The sequence below is a fragment of the Coturnix japonica genome, chromosome 23, assembly GCF_054131305.1.
Source record: "Coturnix japonica strain WE chromosome 23, WE-NBRP24, whole genome shotgun sequence".
NCBI classification, from domain to species: Eukaryota; Metazoa; Chordata; class Aves; order Galliformes; family Phasianidae; genus Coturnix; species Coturnix japonica.
In genome coordinates this window covers 5,502,236-5,526,091 of record NC_140685.1, presented here as the reverse complement: position 1 = coordinate 5,526,091, position 23,856 = coordinate 5,502,236, and the positions used below count along the sequence as shown (strand labels likewise).

The 23,856-nt window shown below is 55.1% G+C and overlaps 1 protein-coding gene across 23 annotated transcripts in view; it reads left to right on the top strand.

Moving 5' to 3' along the window:
• The window catches only part of RBFOX3 (RNA binding fox-1 homolog 3), a 107,374-nt gene that overhangs the window by 36,775 nt on the left and 46,743 nt on the right, over positions 1-23,856 (top strand). For 22 of the 23 annotated variants that reach the window (XM_085522950.1, XM_085522934.1, XM_085522951.1 and 19 more), the window contains exon 2: positions 12,212-12,317. The gene's annotated coding sequence lies outside the window, so the exon portion shown is untranslated. Of the gene's footprint in view, positions 1-12,211; positions 12,318-21,829; positions 21,967-23,856 lie in introns of those variants that run through there. The other variant, XM_085522935.1, reaches the window with a different exon arrangement.

Here is a 23,856-nt window from a genome sequence, read left to right as displayed (position 1 = left end):
GCTCATGGCACAGCTGCTGTCTTTGCTTTCCTTGGGAAGGAGATCTCCATCCAATGTTGCAGTGCTGTGCAGGGAATGCTCCTCTCCCCCAGCCAGGCTGCGGGTTGGGACAGGTGATCCCAAATGGTGTTTGTAGTGGTGATCAATCTCTGCAGCAAAGGAGGGAACTCCAATTCTGAAGCAGGCTCATAACTCTGAGCACACACATCCCCAGAGCCCCGTGGCACTATTAATCCTCTGCACTCCCTGGGGCAGGGAGGGATGGGGGGAATGTCACCTTGTGGCAGGAAAGCTGTGACACGCTGCCAAGCTCCCTCGTGGAGATGTCTCCTGCTCTCCAGATCGTTGCAATGGACCATGTGGCCTGGCAATTGATTTAGAAAAGGAGGGGGGAACGGTAAAAGAAAAGGCAACTGCTTAGCTCTGGTTTTGCTGCTGCTGAGAGGACAGATTTGCCTGCTGGCAGCTAGCTGCCATGAAATGGATGAGCTATTCAAGTGTGGGTTATGGGTTTAGGATCAGCCTGCCTGGGCTGCGATGCTGAGCCCGGATGGATGCACAGTGTGGGGCTGTAAGGGGCCGTTCCCAGGGGTCCCACAGCTCTATGGCTGTGTGTATATGTGCAGCGTGGGCCTCGTGGGGTGAAGATGTGCTGCAGCCCCCCACGGGCAGGGAGATGGGGGAAGCGGTGTGAAAAGCATGGCTGGGTTTCAGCTGGCGGCCGAATTGGATAATAGGAGGTTGATTAAGCAGGCTGCACTCGGAGGAGGGAGTTAAGCATTTCCCTCTGGGCTGGGTGAAATTGGTTGGAAGGGAATGCGGGCTGTGCATGAGGCAGCTGGCTGGAAGAGAGGGGCTTTGCAGCAGCAGCAGCCGGCAGGGACAGTGCTGTGCAATCCCTGTGCCATGCTGTGCCGTGCTGCCACAACCCGTGGAGCTGAGCTGTGGGTGAGCTCCCACTGAGCTCCCAGCTTCCCTGGGGTGCTCACGCTGCGCCTTGAGCCATCAGCACATCTCTGCTTGTGGCTGCATGCTGTGCTCCTGGTACTCCTGCACCCATCCATGCCCACTCTGCCCATCCTCAGCTTCCACAATCCCAAGGCCCTGGGGTTTCTTTCTGCTGCTCCTTTCTTCTCTCACTGGGTTGCATCTGGACTGAGGGGAGAGGGAAGAGGGATCATTGCTGTGTGTCTGCACAGGAGATGAGCTGCAGGGCTCTGTGGTGCTCTGAAGCAGCACCAGGGGAACGTGGTGCTCCCAGAGAGCTGTGCTGGGGGCTGTGCTGTGCGGGCATTGCTTCAATGCAGGAGCACATGGGTATCATGACAGTATATCATGCCAGTATCCCCTTCCAGTCCCAGAGGGGTAGTGCTGCAGGGATGCGATGCTGTGGGATGAGAGCAGCCCCCATCCCATCCCATCCCATCCCATCCCATCCCATCCCATCCCATCCCATCCCATCCCATCCCATCCCATCCCATCCCATCCCATCCCAGTGCTGGGCATGGTGCAGCCCCGCCGTGCAGCATCTGGGCTCACAAAAAAGCACAAGCATTCTAAAAGTTTTATATATATAAATATATATATTTGTATTTTTATTTTCCATTTTTGCCATAGTTCCCCATCCCCTCTCTCACACTCCTTGTTAAGCTGTTAAATCACTCCATTTATTTAGTACAAGCATTGCTGAGAGCTCATTTTTATCTTGGTGAAAACCAGACTTGCTCATGGGCACATAATGAAATTGTATAAATATACCCTTAGCTGGGAATCTAATTTATTTTTCCTGTTCATTATGGGGTAGAAGGCCATTATGAGATGTATAACTTTTTTTTTTCCCCAGTGCTGGAATTGAAAGGCTGGTGCGGGCTCTTTTTATACTGATGATTTCGTCCTGATTCAATTTAAAGCTGGTTAGAGCTCAAATACTGGAGCGTAATTGACAAAGATCGGTGTGGGTTGTAATGCTAATGTTGTGGCGGCGGGTTTGGCAGCGAGGGGCGGCTCCCAATAGGGGTCGGTCACTGTGTGCCCTGGGGACGAGCGAGCAATGGGGCCAAGCGGGTGGCACCTATGGGTGTCCCCATTGTGAGCGCCCTGCAGGCAGAGTGCCACCCTGTCCGCGTGTCCGTCAGCGGGATTGATTTTTGACGGTATTGATATTGCTATAAAGTCATGTTTATAGAGCTATAATTAAGCGGGGCCATTTAGCAGGCGGTGTTAAGTGCCGAGTAGATTTATGGAACGGTTCAGCCTTCTGCGGTGCTCTGTTTCACCGCGGAGCGCACCGGGTTTGTATGCGCGCTGCGATTGGATTTGGTTGACAGTGATTAGGATAATGGGGGTTTCCAGGGTCGTATTGCCGAGCTAAGGAAACAGCAATTATTGTCCCGCTGCTGTATCAACTTAATTGCAGCCATTTGCAAGCAACACAATCTCAAGCGTGTGGGGCGAGCTGGGGGGGCAGCGGGGTGATCCTGAGTCTTGTTGGGTGGGTGAACCTCCATAGAGGGGCAGGGATGCTCTGAGCACTGTTCCATTTGGGTTGTGAGGCTGCAGAGCTGGGCTCTACCCAGGGATAGAGGGGGCCATGCACCCCCGTGCCCCTCCTGCAAAGCACAGAGCGAGGTGAGGTGAGGGATGCTCTGCTGTGAGCAGCTCCATCCATCCATCCATCCATCCATCCATCCATCCATCCATCCATCCATCCATCCATCCATCCATCCATCCACCTTCCTGGATCAGGACAGCCCCCCAGCTCACACTGCCCCAGTTCACCCTGGGGATCAGATGGGTTTGTGCCGACTCAGAGGTGTTAAATGGCTCTAAATACTCTTCACGCTGCAATATCTTCACCGCAGCGTTTAATTGAGTGCCACTGAAATGCCTATAAATAAATGTAAATGCCTCTGCCAGTACCCTCCTACAGCATCTCCTGAGCTTGCAGGAAGCCAATGAGTGGCTCTGCTCCGGATCCACTCCTGTGCTGTTGTCTCCTGTCCCCACCTGAGAGTGGCGGATCCCCCTGGTGGGATCCCTGTGCCAACCACAGCAACTGGCACACGTCAGTATGGGCATTCACACAGTGAGGGGCTGTGTGTGGGGCTGGTGAGCTTCTATCTCACCCCCTGACTCCTGATGGAGAAAGGGGAAAGCTTCACAGGGCAGCTGTGCCATTGCCCTGGGGTGCAGAGATTGTATGTGGGGTAGCTCTGCTTTGAGTGATGCCGTGCCATCCCCTCCCATCCCATCCTGTCCCATCCTATCCCATGCCATCCCGTCCCTCCCACCCTGCTGCCAGTATCCCAGGAGGTGCTGGGGCTGCGCTGCATCCATCTGTGTGCAGCAGCTCGCCAGCTGTAGCAAGAAACAAATCCAAGGGCAGGAAATCAGACAGCAGAAGGAAGGGAATGGAGCATTTCACGGCTGTTTGTGCTGCTCCTGCATCTGTATTTGTGTCCAGATTCCTTTGTGATTGGAGATTCTTATATACTAAAATAGACGGATTTCCCACCAGACTGCCTTAAATCTCTGCCACATCAGGCTTTGAGTCCAAACAGACAAGATGTGCGTGTTCTGTTTTATCTATTGCAAAAGGTACTTTTTGGATGCTGGTGTGCGGTGCTGCCTCCCAGAGAAGCAATGCTCCATTCTTCCCACGTTTCTCTTCCCTGAGCCTTTATAAGATAATTAAACCAAATGGAATAAGGAACCTGAGAAAAGGATGGTGCTGCCTGGGTGTGGGGTGGGCGCCCCATGGCACGGCCATGCTGTGCAGGGCTCAGGGATTGGGATGCTGTGCCAACTGCATCCCTAAATAGGATCCTCAGCCCTGTCACTTGACTGCCTCTTCAGTGCTGATGAGCCACTCTGATGTTACTATTTAAAGCCCTAATTGCTTTAATCAGCTCGCCGTTGGCCTGTGTGCAGCTCAGGGGTCCAGGCGCTGTGGGGTGCCCCCAGCCTGGCAACAAGGGGGGACTGTGCCCTTGGGGGAGAACGTGGGGGCTGTGGGGAGAAAAGGAGCTGCTGTTACCATGGGATAAAGGAAGCAAAAGCTTTAATGAGCCGGGAGTTCCCCGTGTCCTCTCTCCCTTTGCTCACCTTTATCACCATTAATTACTCCCAGGGTCCGAATTCACCTTTGGGGCTGGCAGTGATGGAGGAGGACAAACCCCACTCCTGTTCCCTTACAGCAGTGGGCCATATCCCAGCCCGGGCTGCCGCTTTGCCCTCCCAACACCTCAACCTGATGGTGGCACAGGGTTGAACTGTAGGCAAGGGGACAGCAGCATCCTCCATCTCCCTCCCCACCCTCCCCCTTCCTTCCTCCCATCAGGTGCTGTGGGACCGTGGGTGACACCATCCCAGCTCACCCTGGGCTATTAGAAAGCATTGCACAGCAGTGCTGCCGCTTCAAGCGGGCTTCCTGGGGAGCGAGGACATCTCTGCGTTTATTCAAGGACGTCCCTCCTCAATTAAATCCCGGCATGGACAAAACAAACGGGCTGCTGAGATCAAAGGAGTTCTTCTTCCCCCCCCTCCCCTTTTTTTTCCCCTCTTCTTTTCTTTTTAAAAGCTTATTTCTTTGAAATTGTTGAAAAGATGCATTGGAGGGAGAGCTGTGTGGGTTTTTGTTTCCATTAGCCTGGTAGGGAGGAGGAACTTCCATTCAATTCACATCAAGGCGTCTGCCTGTATTGTTGCAGAAGTGGATTGTTGGTAAAGATTGGTTCTGGGGCAATGGCCTGGGAACATTGCGGGCTGGGACTCCCCCTGTACTGCCCTGCAGTGCCATTGGGACATGGGGTGCTGCCTCCCCACATCCCCTTTGGTCTCTGCCAGATGTGGCAAAGCATCACAGAATGGCTCTGATTGGAGGGGACCTTAAAGATCACCCAGTTCTAACCACGCTGCTATGGGCCAGTCGCCCCCCATCAGCTTGAGCTGCCCAGGACCCATCTAAGTTGGCATTGGGCACCTCCAGGATGGGGCATTATGTGAGTATCCCCATCCCCAGAATGGCTGTGTTGATATGTCAGGGTGCAGGGAGCAGTGGGATGTCTGCTGTCCCCTCCTGGGATGGGGTCCCCCCTGGTGGCATTGTGCTGAGCACGATGATTATACATCTCCTGGGATTGATGGTGCCATGAAAGCATCGGGCTGACCCGGGGGTGAGGATTTATGATGAAATCTGCCCAGACAAAGGTTTTATTGCATCCTTTACATGGTTGAGCAGGAGGATCACACCCCACACCCAATCCCTGTGGGCTCAGAGCATCGCACACAGCCCTGCTCCCATCCATGAGTGCTGTCTGGACCATCCCCTGTCCCATCCCCGGTGCTCCCCCACCAGCCCCATTGTGTTTCCATGCATTGCTGCTCCTGAGCTGCAGCCCCAGCTCTGCCCTGGGGTGTTTGGCTGCATTTCTATGGGGGGTGAGGAGCAGCTGTGCCCCCACCCCCCAGGCCTGACCTCCTCCTGCTCCTCGTTTCAAGGATCCGTCTGTGCAGAAATTGCCACCGGCCCCGTTTCCTTTTTCCTTTTAAATGGTGTCACTCTTAAATTTCCTGGCTGCTCTAATAGATTTTTATATAATCACTACAGTGCACTTTTAAAGAGCGATAGATCACGTTCATTGCTTTTCCCCGTGATTAATTTCCCATAATAGTCCTCTGTAACACCAAGGCAAAGAGAGGAGAGAGAAGAAAACCCCCACATTATCCACTTTGTGCTCCGAGTATAAATGAATTAGATTTAATTTTTGTTTAATTGTTTCCATAGCTCAGCCTGGGCTAACTTTGCAGGATAATTTATTTTGCAGTCTTGGGGAAAAGAAGGGAAGGAAGTCTGCAGCCGAACGGTCTGCCTGTGGATAGTGCTTAATTACAGCTGATCGTCTGATCTGCTGGTAATTATTGGCGTCTCGTTAGGCTCCCTCCTGCTGCACTCCCCCTTGTTCTACTTGGGTCAGTGCACAGAGCAGGGCACGGAACATTGCATGGAGCAGGGCACGGAGCATTGCATGGAGCAGGGCATGGAGCAGGGCACGGAGCATTGCATGGAGCAGGGCATGGAGCATTGTACAGAGGAGGGCACAGAGCATTGCACGGAGCTTGGCATGAAGCTTGACACGGAGCAGGGCATGGAGCATTGCATGGAATGGTGTACAGAGCATTGCATGGAGCTTCTGTGTTTCCATGTGGTCCCCTGGTAGCAGTGTTGTCCCCGGGGCAGAGCACAGCTTGGAGGAGCTTTGTGCCATCCCATCTCAGATCATGGGAAGAGCAGCGGGGCAGGAGCAACCACATGTTCTCAGAGCCCATTAATCACTGCCAGTGGGGGCATCAGGCCCTGCTTAAAATGCATCGGCAGTGCTGAGGTGAGAGCAGGAGCTTGAGAGAGCCTCTGTTAATCTGCTCCCTCAGAGACTGGCTACCTTCGGCCTGTTAATCAGTTGCAGTAATTACAATCCCAACTTTACACGTGGAATGTTAATTAACACACGGATTCAGGGGCCAGCAGCCAGGCACTGTGTGCCCGCTGTGTGCCACGCTGCTTTTGCTGCATGGTTCCTGGGTGCTGGGCTGTCACTTGGTGGGCTCGGTTCTTGTGCTGCTTATGTTTTCTTTCTGGAGAGCTGGTGTTGCCTGGTGGCTCCCATCTTTCACTGTCGCCTTTCCCATGAGCTTTCAACCAGGTTCACTAAAGCTCTTCTGTCTCTGCGTCCGTGCTGCTCATAAATCTGGGACTTGTCTCTCCAGGCCCTGGGTTGTTGCCAGTCTTTAGGTGATCCAGCTCCTCAAAATGAGGAACACTTCTCCTGGCATTCCTGGCTCCCTCCCATCACCGACAGCATTGCAAAGGGCAGCGGGGCTCAGATGTTACGGCAGCTGCCTGGAACAGCAGGGTTGGGAGCAGCAGGGCTGCAGAGCTGAGTGCAGTGGCATTTGGGGACCCTGGGGCATCACATTGTCACTGTATGTCCTGGAGCCTCTTGGCATGAAACCCCCATGGAGGTTGGAGATGCTCACGTTTCCCTGTGATACACACATTGCTGTGGACATAGGCTGCCTTTCCTGGTGCACTGGCAAAACTGGGCACTGGCCCTGGTGATGCAGCTGTGTTCTGGGTGCACATTGGATTGGGGAGTGCTTTGGGTTTGGGGTGTAAGTTGAGTTGGGTTCGTGCATCGGTTTGGGTGTGAGTTGGGTTGGGAGAATAAGTTGTGTTGGCTATGCACTTTGTTGTGTGTTGGGTTGGGTGTGCATCTTGGGTTGGATTTGTACATTGGCTGTCTGGGATTTGGAGCAACAATGGCTTACCATCGTGGGGCAGAGCCATCCCAAGCTACCATGGTCCAGGGATGGAGCAAGCCAGGTCTGAGCACTGTGTGTGATCGGAGGTCACAGTCCTCCTCAAGCAGAATTACCAATTTCCTCATTCCATGACACTGAGCCCTGCGGGGTTTCCAGAGGGCTGATTATGGGGAAGCTGTCATTTCCATCCTTAAAATGTGAGTAGTGAGTGGCAGATGGCGAGGGAAAGAGTTTAAGATCTAATAATGGCTGGAGGAGTGGTGAAGGCATCCCTGAGCAGCCGGGGTGTCACCTTGAGAGGCAGTGCTGTGCATGCAGCTGGGATGGCCATTCTTCAGGGCAGCTCCCCTTGTCCCACCCCTGCTGAGAGCATCACAGCCGTATTTTGGTCCCGTGCTTGGCGGAGGTGCTGCTTCCAGAGCTGCTGACAAGGATCCAACTTCAGGATACCTCAGTCCTTCTGTGCTAGAAAGCACTGGCGCTTCTCCATGCACCTACTGCCTGCTGGCAAAGCACCAGCTGGAGCACCAGAGGGAACAACAGAACCTTCTGGGACCATCCCCGCAGGGCACTGGAGCTGCATGGGGGAATGGCACCATGACTGCTCCATGGCAGTCCTGTCCTGCTGCAGGCACAGATGCTTTCTGTTCCGTTCGAACTTCTCCATCTTATCATTTTAGGGATTAACTGAAGTGTTTCTTCCTCCTCTCTCCCTCCTTCCCTCCTGTTACGTACAGCTGCGCATGGATTTTGGGGTCATGCTTGTTTACATCGGCTCTATTTACATGAATGGTGTTTGTTTTCAGAAAAGCAGCAGAAATCCCATACAAACACACGTTCCTTGCATCCCACCTCTGCCAGCTCCCAATAAAACCCCTACCCACAGCTCAGCAGCCCTATGTGCCAGCTGAGAACTCACTGCTGTGTGCACACATGTGGGCACGTGGTGACACACTGTGGGTTGAATGCTGAAAGCTGGTGTAGCCAGGGGCGGTGAGGATAAGCTTGGGGAGACCCTAACCCTAACACAGCAAGATTGGGGTAGGGGAGACGAGCATTTAAGAAGGAAAAGCAAGGGGAGGGAGGAGGTGTGTGGGGTGCCTTTAAAGCTCCCATTCCCTTTCTGTGGGTCAGGTGGGCAGAGCCTGGCTTGCAGCAGAGCGGTGCTTTGTCGGAGCTGCTGCAGTTGTGGTTATTAGCAGGGATGCAGAGACCCAGAGCCTCAGATCTCTGTGCGCTGCTGAGGGAAATAAGCAGAGCTGCCTTATCACGCTCATTTAACTGGTTAATACATCTTCAGAGCAAATAATGCAGTCTGTGGGTGAATTGCTTAACCAACCTCATTACTATTGTGCATTTAGCAGCTTGGAGGAAGATAATACCTTTCAGGTTTGACCCAATTTTAGTTTTTGTTGTCATAACCATGGAAAATCGACCTTCAGAGACCCTCAGCAGTGAGCCTGAATAGGAAGTGATTTACAGCAAAAGTGCTGTGTGGAATACTTAATGCACTTGTGCAGAGGAACAGGCTGCACCGCTCCTCTGGCACCCGGCCCCCCCGCAGCAGGTGCTGCCTGTGCCCTCCCCCTGGGCACGCACTGCCCTCAGGTGGTCCCTGTGGGGTGAGGATGGGGCTGCCATGGCCAGGGGCTGTGCTGCCAGTCCTGTTCTGAGCGCTGGGGAATGCACAGAAGGGTTGAGTGTGTTCCTAATGGTGAGGAGCCAGAGGGCTGCAACAGAGGGACTGTGCCTGCAGCTGCTGTCTGTATAGGGGCAGGTCCCTCTGACCTCTCCAGGCTCTTCCCAAGCCCTTCTCCATCCTGGTTTTCAAGGTGGTTTCTCCTCCTGCTCCATGCCTCTCTCTCCCTTCCTTCCCGGCCCTTTAATCTCATAGAAATGCACCTCCAGTACTAAATGAGGCTGCGATAACTCCCTGTTCTCTGGAGCTGGGTTCCAACATGCAAATGCAGAGAGCGGGGCACATCCTGCTCCCAGCGCCCGCTCTGCTCCTTAATGAGCCCCTTCCTTTGGCTCACTCAGCCTTCCCTGCCCGCAGCCTTTCAGGACTTAGCGCTGCGCATCGTGAGCAGCATGCACTGTGTGCCGTTTGGAGCTCGTTATCTCGGGCTCTGCAGCACTGCATGCTGATGGTACAGCAGCTGCTCACCCGCAGCCCCAGGGGCTCCACATGGGGCCCTTTGTAGCACAGGGCCCGGTGACAGCAGGAGGGGATGCAGTGTGGTTTGGGGGCTGCATGGGTGCTGGGGTGAGCTCTGCTTTGCATTCTTTAGGTTACATTCATTCTGCTGCTTTGCAGCTGAAGGAGATGCTGCTCCCTCGGTGCAGGAGTTCAGAGTCTTTAGCCTTCCTCTGTGTCACCTCTGTGGCCACGGATACCTCCAGGTGTGACGTAAGAGAAGCTTGGGGAGAAGCATCTTCTGTTCAGCATCGAAATCCTATTACCCAACGCTGTGTTCTGCTGCACAGATATCAGCGTGGCGCAGATAAGTGGGAAATAGCTCCTGATCTCAGCTGCTGCAGCCGCTCTATCTGGGGCTGCACAGGCTCCGAGTGCTGCTTCAGTGCATTTGCTGCTGAAAGAGTCCCCTGCTGCTGGAACAAAGGGAGAATAGCTGCCCATGTTTGCCTTCACAGCCCTCCCCTCCATCTCTCCCCCCCCCCCCCCACACAACCCAGCCCAAAAGGACAGTTCTGCATAGCCATGCTGCCGCAGTGAAATCCAAGTCACAGACATGTATGGGTGTTTGTCCTGCAGAGATGGGGCTGGGGCAGAGCATTGACCCAGCAGCCCAAAAATAAGCAGCTGTATTGGTATTGGGGTTGGCCTTGGGATTGCTGCTGCAGTGTTATCACTCCTCTTCCCTGGGCTGCTGCTGGCTTTGATAAACCCTCTCCTCAGCCTTCCTGGGGTTGGGTTGTAGATCCAATCGCAGTGGTTTATTGTCTGGGACCAGCTCAGCAGCACGCAGGGTGCAGTGCACCTGGGGATCAGTAATGCGCTCCCACATCCCACATTCATTGTGCATAAGCGTGGAGTCATGCAGGATCCCAAGTTGGAAGGAGCCCGCAAGGACCACAGAACCCAACCCCAGCACCACCCAAACCCAAATCCTACAACAGAGAGCCATGTCCTGGCACACCCTGAGCTCCAGCAGCTCAGGGCTGTGTCCATTGCTCTCTGTGCAGAGCCCTTCCCTCACCCTGCCCTGACCCTCCTCTCACATATCTCCATGGCGTTCCCTTGGGTCCTAAGCATCTCAGGTTTTATCTCATCTTGGATAAACCCTGCAGTGCAAGAGTGGAACAGCGGGTGGATGTGTCCATGTTGGTGAGGAGATGCTGGGGAGTGGAGCCCAGCGATGCTGCTCGTGGGCTATGGGCACCCTGGGGCTGTGGGTCCCCTGCCTGCAGGCAGCGGTTTGGCGGTGATTAATGGTGGCTGTGCCAGTGGGAGAGCACAGGAGCCGCGTGCGTGATTAAAAACCGCTCTCAGGAGCCCGCACGGCTGAATCTCCACTTAACCCTGCGCTCCGCTTCGGTGTCTGGTAACAAAAATAATCAAAGGAGGAGAGGAGCAGAGCTGCGAGTGGAGCTTAATTTGAGGGAGAGCTGCAAATGGGTTTCCGTGCAGGGTGGATTGGGAAATTGGGCTGTGACAGATTGACTTCAGAGGTGACTGATGGCGGGGGTTGGGGGGGGGGGGGGTTTGAAGCGTAAGGTTCTGTTGAGCTGCGCTCTTGCTACACGCGTTAATCAGGAGCAGAGCCTAATGAGCAGGAATAATTGGATGGAAGGGGAATTCCAGCAGGTTGGGGAAGCCTGGGGACTCCCTGCATGGCTCTGGGTCCTCTCCTCCCTGTGGCTTTCTGTGGTCTCGCAGGTGCAGCTCTTGCTGCAGGCTGCATGCAGTGGGGATACCTGGAGCTGAGGGTACCCCATGTGTGGTGCTGATGTCTGAGTTGCTCCGTGGGCTCCCAGCAGTGGCTCTTGGTCCCTTTGCAGCATTATGGGATGGGGCAGCTGTGCAGCTGCTGCGCAGAGACTGATGGCCCCATCTGGGTGCAGTGCTGCTCACTGCTGGGATGCTGCTTGAATCTGTGCTGGTGGTGCTGTTGGCTGTGCCCTGTCCTGGTGTCGCCACTGACCCTCACCCAGAGCTCCGTGCTGCTCAAAATGAGAGGGATGCTTGTGTGCCACGCTGCTATGGACACTCCTTTTCCCTCTTCTCTCTGCTTTGTAATGAGCCAACCTTGGAGGACCTTGAGAGATGCTCCCGCTGCTTCCCAGTGACTTATCTGCCACCCTCTGCCCCCTGTTGTGCCATGGGGATAAATCTGCTCCCAGTGCAGGGCCCGTCTCACTGCACTCACATCACTCACATGGGGTGGGGGGGGGGCAGTGCTGGGATTTGAGGGGTGGATGGTGAATGCTCAGTGCCAAGATTGATGCTGTCCCACCTGGTGTGAGGAGAAAGGCTGTGACAGTGGGGGGTATGTGTTAAAGGATTGCCCACTTTGCCCAGTGGGGGGAAAGCAAAATGGAGCCATTCAGACAGTGTTGGACTGCAGCTGCCTCCCAGGAGCTGAGGGGCTGGGGGTGTTTGTTTGCCTCTCCTATTCCCCAGGCTGTGTGCTGCATCCTGCTTTGGGATGCCCCCACCAAGGGGAAACCCTGAGCACTGGGGGGCCGTGCTGTGCCCATTGCAGCCAGGTGGGATGTGTTATGGCCACGAGTTGCGTGTTGGGATGGGGCAAAATATACATGAGACCCTGCAAGCTGTGCTGCTCAGCAGCTTTGCTGCAGCCTCCTCCGTTATTAGTGGTGATGCCTACACAGGGACAGCACTGGAGCTTCTCCCTCTCTCTTGCAGGCTGAGCAGCCGCTGCTGTGAGACCCCGACGGCTCTTCCCGACCGCACGCAGGAGCAGATATCAGCGTGAGCTCCAGCTGCGCCCACAGCACCTCTCCACCCCCAGGTATGTCCATCTGTCTGTCCCCACACAGCTGGGCAGGGAGGGAGTGCGTGGTCTCCATGGGGCTGAGGCCAGGTCCTGCTTCCCCAGGGCCATGCCTGGTGCTGCAGCCCATGGTCTGATCTGAGTTATTCCATACCTGGTACCGGCACTGTGCAAGGGGTATGTGCCACCTGCCTGGGTGTGAATGCTTCCATGGAGCTCCCTCAGAGTGTGCCACCACATGTGGGGTAGGCGCTGCTTTACTTGGAACCCCCGTCCCCATAGATTGGAGCTGCACGACATAGGCACTGCATGATGATGGGGTGTTGCATGGGATGCAATGTGGTGTGTGTGCATCTCTCATGTAACGGCACCCAGTGGTGTGGGGAGAGCCCATCAGCACTGCTGCACTGCTTCATCTGTCCCATGGGAGTGCTCTGGAATGGGAAAATGAGTGTGAATTGGAGGAGCTGAGTCCCCCCCTGCTGAGGGCAGAGGTTGTCCTGAGAGAAGGATTAAAGCGAAGCCTCTGCGAGGAGGCTGTGCAGATGTATTTCCCCAGCTGCATTAATCAGCTTGAAGGCAGCAAAGGAAGCTGAGCTCTGTGTATCACCTTGAAGCTCTTATTTTATTATTTTTTTTTTGTCTTTTAGAAAACTTTGGGTGGATGTTATTGCTCATGAAAGCGAGGGTCTGATCATGCTGGGTAGGAGCAGGCATAGTGTGGGCTGCCGCTATTATGCAAGCTTCCCACATGCAGCTCTGCCAGTGCATGCTGTTCCAGAACAACAGCCCCAGCCCACCCCCAGGGCTGCACAGCCCTGTGCTGCCCCATGCCCTGCTCTGCCACTGGGTCCTATGGGCTGGGGTTGTCCAGCCTGGGGCTGTCATGGATGGCTATGTGGCATCCCCAGCCCTAGGGCAGGAGCATGGTGCTTTGCTTGGCTCAGGAGGCTCATAGATATATCCTCTATGCCTGCATGTCGCTGAGCCCCAAGGAGATGCTCCCCATCATCCTCCAATCCAACTGAGCCCTCCCCGCGGGGAAAGCGCTCCTGGAAGGAAGGCTTGAAACTGAGCAATGGAAAAACATCAGAAAGGGGAGCCCTCGAGGCGCTTTTGTTCCGTGAGTGGGAGTGCTAGATCCGCTTAGACATGAAAGGCTGCAGCTCCATCCCCAAAGTCAGGATGGGGCTACGGCGAGGGGGAGGATGGGGGGCGGCTGCAGGGGGAGGTCAGCCTGGGAGCGGCTGTCACCGGGATCCCCTCTTCCCCCTCCCCTCTGAGTGAGGAAATTGGGTCACACTTGAAAGTCAGTTTCTTGGCTGTGGATTTAATTTGGCTTTTCCAGGCTAGTTATCATATAATAAATTCCAGGAGATTTATAGAAAACATGCCCAGGGAGGCTTAGGCGGTGTGTAACAAGATTTGTGCTATTTCCCGCTGTAGAGCAGATCCAGTGAGCGCTGTGTGCCCGGGGCAGGGCTGGTGCACTGTGGGATGGGATGGGCTTGGGGACCCCCAGCTCCTGCAGTGGGGCCATGCATCCCTATGTATCTCCATCCTCCTTGTTTCCAGTCCTCAGACCCCTCAATGAAAGCCTCCCCCACACTGTACTGCAGCCACTCCTCCCTCCAGCTCCACAGCTGCCAACAAGTGTCTGCGGGACAGTAAGCTGAAATCTGCAGGTCCTGGCTCACTGTGCCTTTGGGAAATGGCTTTGCTCATTGCTTTGGGGCAGGCATTAGTTTTGCTGAGATTTCTGATGTTTGCAGCAAAGTGGCTGGGAAAGAACCAGCACAGCACAGAGGGCACTGCCAGCCCTGCTCCCCACACCGCCTCTCTCTGCTAACGCCGCCCAATTAGTGTCTTATTAGTCACTCCGTGTGTTAAAGCATTAAGAACAATTAAGGGTGAGAAGAGTTTCCAGATGTAGCAGCAAGCGCTGGAGCCGGGAGCTGGCAGCTCTGCTTGGTGCTCCCATATGGAAACAATCTCAAGCACAGCAGGGCTTGCTGTAGGACGGTGTCCTGCTGTGGGGCCAGCGTGAGGATCCCAGGGCTGGTTTGGGGTCCTGGGGTCGGTGTAGGGCCACGAGGTGGGCTGTTCCCATTGGGGTGGGGTGAGGATGTGGGGCTCAGGGCTGAGCACACTGGGTCACAGTCATCGAGGCTGTGGCGGTGGCACCAGTGCTGGGAGAGGTGTCCCTGAGCATCAGGATGTGCCTCAGCACCTGCTGAAGTGTTCCTTGTTATGAAGTCTGCACGTGAACTCGGGTCTGGTGCTTATGTAGTGGCTGGGCTTGGTGTGGCCCAGTCCCTGTGTGCCCAACAGTGCTGGCAGCCCCACACTGTGGTGCTGGGAATGCATCTGGGACAGCGTGCGTGGGGGACGATTGCCTCGACAGAGATAGCTCGCTTGTTTTGACACTTTGAGGCACGGGAGATGTAGCACAAGCAGATGGGGGTGACTTCAGAGCCTGAGTGCAAGTGACTTCAGCTCCCCAAAATAGTCCCTGGTGCAGAGAGGGGGCATGGAGCTGTTAGGGTGCTCCAGTGAGCAGTCCCAAATGGGCAAGGTGAGTGCATTCCAGCACTGTGTCCATCAGTGCATTGGCTGCAGGCACTGCTTGGAGGGGATGGTCTTCAGTGTGCTGCCATCATTCTCCTCCTGCTCTCCCCAGGGTGAAGCACACGGTGCATGGACAGATGGTGCTGCTGAGTGACCTTGCAGCTCCGAGCTGTTCCTTCAGCTGCCGAGTGATGGTGGGAGCTGCAGGGAGCGAGCAGCGGTGCTGCAACCTGCTCAACCTGTCAGCTTCCAGGGCTGCAGCCAGAGCACAGCACAGCACAGGGGGAGCCCATCAAAGGGGGACTGCAAGGAGGGGGCTGCCCCACAGCACTGACACTGTGCCTGGGGATGGAGCACCACATATTGCTGGAGCTAAAGGAGCTGCAGGGCTGAGGGAGCACCCGGTTCCTTGGGCTCCCATGGGCAGGTGCTGCTGTGCCCATCACCAGGGCCATCCCCATTGCAGCAGCACAACAGCTCTGCATAGTTAACATGCAGCGAGTGTTGTACTCGGGCGAAATTTAGACGTAACGTTTTTTTATTTTATTATTATTATTATTATTATTATTATTTTTGGTGCTCGCATGTAAATGTGGGTAGGTGCTGTCCTGATTGATGGCAATTAGCATTTTCTAATGGTAACAGCTGTTCGGATTGCCAGGAGGCTGGTACCTCGCGCCCACGCTGCCATCTGCTCCGCTGGGCACTGCCTGGGGAGCGGCACAGCGCTGCAGAGCCGCAGCTCCGTGCTGGGGTGCACTCAGCAGCATCTTCTGCTTTATTCCTTATTTTGCTTGGTTTGTTCTTTTTTCCCCTGGGTTTGTTGGGGGGGGAGATGATAATAACGCAAAAAGAGGTTTTGGGGTTTATAAATAGCTCGTTCTATTGATGATGGGATGGAGGTTTTCCATCTGATGCGTAGCTCGGATTTGGGAGCCAAGCAGTGCAGTGTGCACAGGGATCCCAAAGCGTTCTGCTCAGCCTCTCTATGGGGAGGTACCCCAGGAGATACCCTGCGCTGTGCTGCTCTGTTGCTGTGGCTCTGGATGGGCTGTTGCTGTGCACAAAGCACAGCCGCCCCTCCTCGTTTCTCCTGGAAATCTCTCTCCTCCCAAGCAAGCAACCCAGAAACACACTTGCTATTTTTTTTTCCTTCCTTTTTTTTTTTTTCCTTCTCACAGATGCAGGAGGTGGTGACTCATAGTCAGCTTGGAACTGAGTAATGTACCTAGATGTTTCTCTGGGTGTTTTTCCAGGTTAGAGCAGAAATTCTTGCATGGTCCATATGTGCAGCGTTCTGAACTTGGTGCTGCTCAGGGCTGCTGGTGCCCGGTTGCTGCTGCTGCTGCCCATGGTGCCATGCTGGGCCGCATGCACTGCAGGAGGGCTGCAGCTTTGGTAGGGCACTGCTGCCCCTTGCTGCATCCTACTTTCTCAGTGCTACTCTGTGCTGCTGGGCTCCATGTGCTCTGCCCTTCCCCTGCTGCTGGGAGCTGTGCTCTGTGCCATGCCCGCTTTTCTGGTGCTCCCCAGCTCCTGTGGCTCAGATCCCGTTGGCTCTGTTCTTTATCCGCTTAGTTCTGGGGCTGCTCTCTGTGAGCTTTATTCCTCTCGCTGAGGACTTTATTTCCTCTCCTTGCATTAAGTAAAGCTCTGCACTCCTGGCAGTTTGGAGGCGGTGCCCTCTGAGGTGCTTCTCTCCTTGCTCCCAGAGCCAGCCCTGCTTTGCAGATGGAGTTTGGAGATGGATCACTGAGGCTGAACCAACACGGGGCCATTTGCACTAAGGTCTCATTGCAGCCTTAAGCCTGCCTGAAGCCCCAAGCTGCTTTCAGCCAGGAGCACTGTCTAGGGGAGCCCCATAGCAATGCTGGTGCTGCTGCACATCCATGGGCCTTGATGCCATGCTCAGGGCTATGGCACACAGCAGCAGAAAGGAGCCCAGCTCTGTGTCCACGTGTCACCACGCTCAGTCCTGCGGCGCTCTGAGTGGCACGAAGTTGTTTCCATGACACATGATTAGCTCTTCCCTGGGCATCACTCACATTGCTCTAAAAAGACTCTGGCTTTCCTCCAGCTGCTCGGTAAGCTGCTTCAGAACAGAGGCAAATGTGAATAGGGGCCAGGGCTGGAAGTGTGGAGCTGTGGCCGGGTGCAGGGGATGCACACAGCCCTGGGGATGGAGGCAGTCAGTCAGTCAGTGCTTTCCGGGCACCACGAGGTGGATTTCCCAGTGCAATGCTGTTACCCAGCAGCACCGCAGAGAGAAGGGATGGTGATTAAATGACAAAAGGTGAATTATAGAGAAAGTGCTTTCCTCCTCTCCGGAGAGCTCCCACGCTTTCTCTGAGGTTGGATTCAGAGGCATTTCTGTTTTTTATCATCCCCCCCCAACCCTCCTCAATTTTCCTTTTAAGAACATGAGTCAATTGCAGCGTACACAAAAGGGGAGCGCTGGGAGCCTCAGCTGGGGGCTGCATGCTCCAGGGCCGAGTTGGAATACATCCCTATGGCACAGCCCCTCCAGCCTTCCCCAGCTTGAGAAGCTGAGAATCACAGCCATAGGGCCCTGGGGATCGTTCCATTGGGATGGCTCTCTGTGCCATTCTGGCAATGGCACCCAGGGATGGGATGGGACACAGGGAACTGGGTACTGTGGAGGCACCATTCTGGTGTCAGCCAGCAGTGAGGTCCCTGCATCCCAGGGTTGGGGTCCATTGCATGCAGCCGCTGTGCTATGCTGTGTCTGTATCCAGTATTCATAGGAGCCTCACCCGGGGAAGGGTGACCCTGGCACTGATTACTCGTTAAATTCTGGCAGAGAAGGAATGTGGCCCAGTCGTTCCCCCCTTGAAATCAGAGCTGTGTGTGGAGGGGGGATTGAGGAGACTGAGGGCAGGGGAACAAACCAAGCATGGCATTGACATGGGGCCAACCGTGCTGCCCCTGTGAGGTGCTTCTCCTGCTGTCCCCTATGGGGCCCTTCCCTCTCGGGGTATGTTATGACTGGGGGATTCTGTGGGTCTGTCGGCCCTACAGGGCCCAGGCACAGCAAATGGGAGCCCACCAGGACCTGAGGAGCACAGGGCTCCTGCAGCTGCACCCAGAATTCAGGACTGGATTGCTCTATTAGAATGTAGTTGGATCTGGTCCGTTGATGTGGGGTCTGCTCCAGTTTGGGACCCAGCACTGCCACACTGTGCTCCAGGCTTAGAAAAGTCCCATAAAAACCCCAAAAGGAGCTGTAACTGAGGGGGGGCAGCCTCAGTTCTGTAGCAGCACGGAGCCCAACAGCACTGCTCTCTGCCCTCTGGGCTCCATGTGCTGCTGGGTGCTCCTTCCTTCACTTCACCAGTGGAAAACAGCCCCGCGCTGCTGTCATCATCATTTTTCCCCTCAGCTGTTTTCCAAATCCATAAAGGAAAACTTCTCAGAGGTGTCAGCAGCCCAACAGCTCGCTCTGCTCTAATGAAATGGCTCCGGAGCGCAGAGTTTGATCTATTTTTAAAGCAATTTCTGCGCTGTCTCTACCCACCCTCCCACAGCGCAGCTCCATCACTGCTCTCCCATCACCCCACTCCTGTGCCGTGGCTGTGCCGTGCCCAGAGCGGCTGCCCCGATGCTTTGGGGCTGGGGATGCTCCTTCACAGCAATAGCAGGGAGCAGCTGGGGGCACCCAGTGCCTTTCTGACAGAAGGAGAGCAGCTCTGTGTGATTCTCGTGCCTCCGAGCAGTAGATGTGCTCTGCTTGGAAGTTTGGTATTTTCTCCTCATTTTGATGCCCTGTTATTAAAACTCAGTTTTTTCTACGAATAACGCCCTTTAAATAGAACTCATCTCCCAGCAGTGACTCATCTCTGAGCAGTGCTGGGCAGGGCTGGTATCACAGCACTGGGGATTCCCCCCGGTGTGTACTGTGCCCCATTGGTACAGGGGTCAGAGTTCGGGGCTGAGGCACCATCCCTGTGCCCCAAATGTGGGGTTCAGGGGAAGGGTGTGGGGCAGAGGGTGCTGAGTGACCCCGTGCCTGGCACAGCCTCCACAGGAGGGCAGGAGTGGAGCAGGCACACCCAGCAGGAGCTGCTATTAGAAGCTCATCCCTGCTGGTGCTGCGTGGGGCAGGGGATGCTGCACTGCCCTCACCAGATCCTTTTCAGCCACTCCTGCAATCCCATCGTGCAAGTGCTAAACCTGCTGATTAACAGCACGGCCCAGAGGCTGCTTCATCACTATTTGCTGCTGCTTTGTCTCTGTGTCAAACCCTCTGGATGCAGAAGGGACTCCCTGGCTGCAGTGTGTCCCATGGCTGCAGTGTATCCTATGGCTGCCATGTGCCCCATGGTTGCTGTACACCCCATGGCTGCCATGTGCCTGCAGGGATGCTTGGTTTCCCTTTGCCATAGGCTGGTTTCTAGCTGCAGGGAGACCCCAGGATGAAAGTGTGTGCCCCACAGTGGGGTTTATTGCCCAGCCCTCCCCATGGCTCCATGTGCTGCAGGCGGCTGTTCCTTGGTGAGCACAGTCAGGGCGGTAGCAGGCGAGCGCCGGAGTTAATTGGCAAAGTTGTGGGTGGAAGGAGTAAGTGACAGAGTGCTCTGGGGCATAATTGAGTGTGCACAGAGCGTGGGAGCGGGGAGAGGGAGGGCTGCGGGTGGGACGGCAGAGCAGAGCTGTGTGGGGAGCTCAGGGCTGGGAGGGGAGAGGAGTTGGGACTGAAATAGGCACTGGAGGTGTGGGAGAGAGGGGGGCTTCCTGAGGCGGAGGGAACGTTCTTATCCTCAGCCATGTCCTGTGTGCATGTAGTTATTTCCCATCAGGGTGGAATAGGGCACAGGAGCATCTCTGACAGTGGCAGGTTGAGCTCTGAGCTGGTGAGGGCTCCTGCAGACATCAGCCCTTGCCCACCCTCTGCCCCCTCCCTGGGAAGCTGCTCGCTCCAGCGCTAAGTTTTCCTATCACGATGATTATTCTTTCTGGTCTGGCATCTGTTAAAGTGACAGCACCATGGGAAAGTGGACGGATTGGAACAAATTTCTCATAAAAAGTAGCTAAGTTGATGAAACCATTACGGTGCCTGCATCCGGCACTCAATCATTGTGACACAGCGGGGGAGAGATGCGCGTGTGCTGGACACTGAGATCTGCAGGAGCATGGGGCTGGTTGGCCTCACCACTGCATGCATCCCATCCCATCCCATCCCATCCCATCCCATCCCATCCCATCCCATCCCATCCCATCCCATCCCATCCCATCCCATCCCTGTGCCAGTCTCAGAGCTGATCTTTTCCTCCTTTGGGGGCTCAGCCCTGTGTGAGTGTGGCATTTCTCTGCCTCTCTGGCTGCATGCAGAGCATGGAGCCCTGGTTATCCCAGAGATGCAGGGGACACACAGGCTTCTGCTACAGGTCCTGCTCTGCTGTAGCCGAGGGGGTTACAGGGAGGAGCTGGGATCCCTGCAGACAGTGGGGCTGTGCAGGGTCCTTGGCAGTGCAGTCCTTGCAGGGTCACAGGGTTGTATCAGTGAGGACCTGCCCATGCCCCGTGCTGCATTCATGATGTGTATATTGGTTGCCCAGACACACTCCCCCGCTGCTCCAAATTCTGCGGTTGCTTTTTGATGCAGATGTGCTTCTCTGAGGACCACAAAGAGCCTCCAGCAAAGGCAGCTTATCTCCAGCCCAGGTCCCAGCAGTGTTTAAATCCCATTTCCACTCCCACCCCAGCATCATGCCTTACTGTGGTCCCCCTCTGAGTACCAGCTCAGGAGGAAAACCCATTTCCTGGAGGCACTGTGCTCTGACCTACATGGCAGTGATGCTCTGGTGCATCCCAAGCCCTGCACAAGGAGCTGCCCAGGGGGAGGTGATATTTCAGGAACGTCAGGGCTTCTCAGCAGCAGCCAAGCAGTCAAGCTCCTTTTGCTAGGAGCTCCCCTGAGCATGGATGGGTGCCCACCCCATACAGTGCATGGCAGCAGGGCCGTGATGGGGGCCCAGGGGTGTCAGGCTGGGAGGCTGTGCTGTGATGGAGCATCAGGAAAAATGCAGCAGTTTCCCTTTGCATCACCTGTTTTTCTCTGTTGGGCTGCAGGGGGATGTGCCCCAAGGTGTGTATGTGTGCATGGGGGGGCTCAATGTATCCTGCAGGGCTCTGTGGGCTCAGTGCTGGCAGACCCCTCACTCTGGGCTGCCCATTGCTGCCATGCCCTTCCCAGCAGTGCTGCAGGAGTTGCTGCTTCCCTCTGCATTCCCCTTTACCTGTGTGTTCTCCCAGTGATGATTTAGAGCTGGAAGTCTGCGCTCCGACATGGGAAGAGGTTCCCAAGATAAAATAATCTCCGCCAGCAGCTGAAGTGACAGAAGCCCCATTAACAGCAGCATATGCCTGGAAACACACACACAGATTGGGGGAGGGGGAGCAGGAAGGGAAGGGGGGGGGGATCTCTGATAATTGCTCTGCTGCCATTGGGACGCTCTGTGCTAATTTACAGCATTAGCAGAGCCGGGATGTGGTTCCTTCTCCTGAGCCCGGGCAGGGCTGTCCCCTGGTGCAGGCAGCTGTAATTATCCGCATTTAACTGAGGGCTTGTAAAATCTATTTGTCTAGCAGAATGCGAGTGTAATTGCTGTGAGTTGGAGGAGGATGCAGGAATGGCTGGAGCAGAAAGTTGGGTCCCCCTGACTGCACCTTGGGGGCTCTGTGTCACCCTATGGGTGCTGGGTGCAGCGCAGCGATACAAACCATGTCTGTGCTCTGCTGAGCCCTGAGGTGAGCACCGAGTGCCTTCAGGGCATCTGCAGTTTCCATCCTTCCCTCTTCCACGTGCTTTTTTGACTAGAGCCAAGCTGAGAGCTGGACGTGCTGGGAGTGCAGGAAACAGTACTGGGGTGGTGACTGCTTCACCTGTGCCCTTGGCCCATGTGCAGCTCATTGGCTGCACAGGGGTGGGACCTTCGTGCTGCAAAGCAGGAGCTTGGGGTGGGGGGGGAGTGCTTGTTCTTTGTAAGCATTTCCCTTCCTGGCACCTGGAGATAGGTTGCTGAAGCCTGGTGTTGCATTGCTGTGGCTGGAATCCGCTAGTTGCTGTGGAGCTGGTGGGGTGAGTAATGTGCGTGCATGGGGGGAATGCTGGCATTTTGGGGGCTGCTGTGGCTCTTTGCTGTGTTTGGAATGCTGAGGCTGCTCTTGGAGTCTGTGCTGGAAAGATGGTGTTGAAATGGGGGTGTGCGGAGAAGTGTTTCTTGGTCTGGAAGCGGGATGTGACATGGGGGGGGGCTGAACTTTCATCCAGGAAAAGTCTGAGAGGCATCTGTGCGACATCAGCAGCGCTGAGCTGTGATCAAGAGATTTCTGTGAGCTCTCTGATTTAGCAGCAAAGAGACGTAATGAGATCCAGGGGCTGAGAACCAGGCAAATTCTGACTACCAACAAAGTGCTTTTAAGTCTTTGGGATGGTTGTTAATAACAGGAGCAGCTCCAGTCCATGGGGGATTCTCCATCACCTGTGCCCCATGTGGATGTGGGGTCTGAGGGGGCTGACTCCATCCAATGCACAGTGGAGGGAAGCAATGCTCAGCGCTGGGACAGATGCCCTTTTAGCAATACAGAGTTTTGGGGCTTGTTGGTCTTATTGCATGTAAATTGTCCCTCTCTCCTGCAGGGGAAGGTCTCTGCTTTGCTTATATTGTTGGGTAATGGGGTACAGTTGACTTTCTCAATGTTGCACTCCCTGTATCGACTGGCCCAGCTCCTTCTTGGGGAGGAAATTGGTTTTGGAGCCCCCAGCCAATTAGGGGGGTAGGGGGGCATATGTGCTTGCACAGCTCCTTATCTCACAGGCAGGCAGATGCATGTCCCACAGCCCACCCGCATGCTTTGTGCTCCCCAAACCCCCGAGCTGGCAGAGCTGTGGGCGGGCAGCCACAGCCCTGCGGGATGGGGGGAAGCACGAGCAGCAGGTGAGCGGGCAGGACATCAGCTCTGCAGGCACCGGGATGCTCCCCCAGCACCGTCCATCTGCTCCTTCACTGCTGTGTGCAATTTGTGCTGTGGTCTGAGGCCAGGCTGCTCCATTCCTTCCGCTGGGAAGGAGCTGCTGCCAGGAGCTCACCGTGCTGAGTTCTGCCTGTATCCCTATGGATGAGCATCCTCCTGGTGATGCAAATAGCACCAAGTCAGGCTCTGGATGGGGACCATGCTCACATGGTATTGCAAAGCCTCATCTCTGCTCTCTCAGAGAGCAAATCATGCAGCAGGACAGTGGGGCAGTGCCCACCTCCCCTTACACTGAAGGGAAGGGGGGGGATGTGGAATGGAAAGAGTTAATGCAGGACGATTTTTACCCTGTGGCGTAAACACAACAGAATGCGTGTTTGCCTTCATTTGCATATCGAAATGTGTCCTAAAGGCCCTTCGTTTGGGAAAGTTCTGCTTTTTTTTTTTTTACTCCGTCTTCCTATAGAAGGGAGGAAATTATTCATAATTAAAAAGTAATAATAATGCGGAATGAAGGAGACCAGCTGTATAATACCCGGCACAAAAGGGGGAGCGTGGGGAATCTATTTTTACTGGTTTCCACAGCAACTGAGATTTTGTTTACAGTGATTTTCCTCCGGTGCTGCGAGGCTGTTCCCAATTTACATTCAGAAGGAGCTCTTTGCACGGGAGCCCATCGCTGGAGGGTGCTCTGGGCACGTAGGGAGGATGCTGGGGCTGAGGAAGGGCCCTGCAGCCAACAGTGCTTCTGGTCTGCAAACTCTAGAGAGAAAGTGTGCATCACCTCTGCAGTGTAACCGGTGGAGCAGAGATGCTGATTGTTAGAGAGCTCTTTAATCTGGCAGGCACGAGCGTTGCAGGATGCGGTAGCTGGAAATTGAGGCTCGCCTGATGGGGATGGGTTTTTTCTTTTAACGAGGGCTAATAGAGAGATGGAGCAATTTGCTGAGAGCTCATTGCGTTCCTTGGCGCTGGGGCTGGCCCTCTGTGGCTT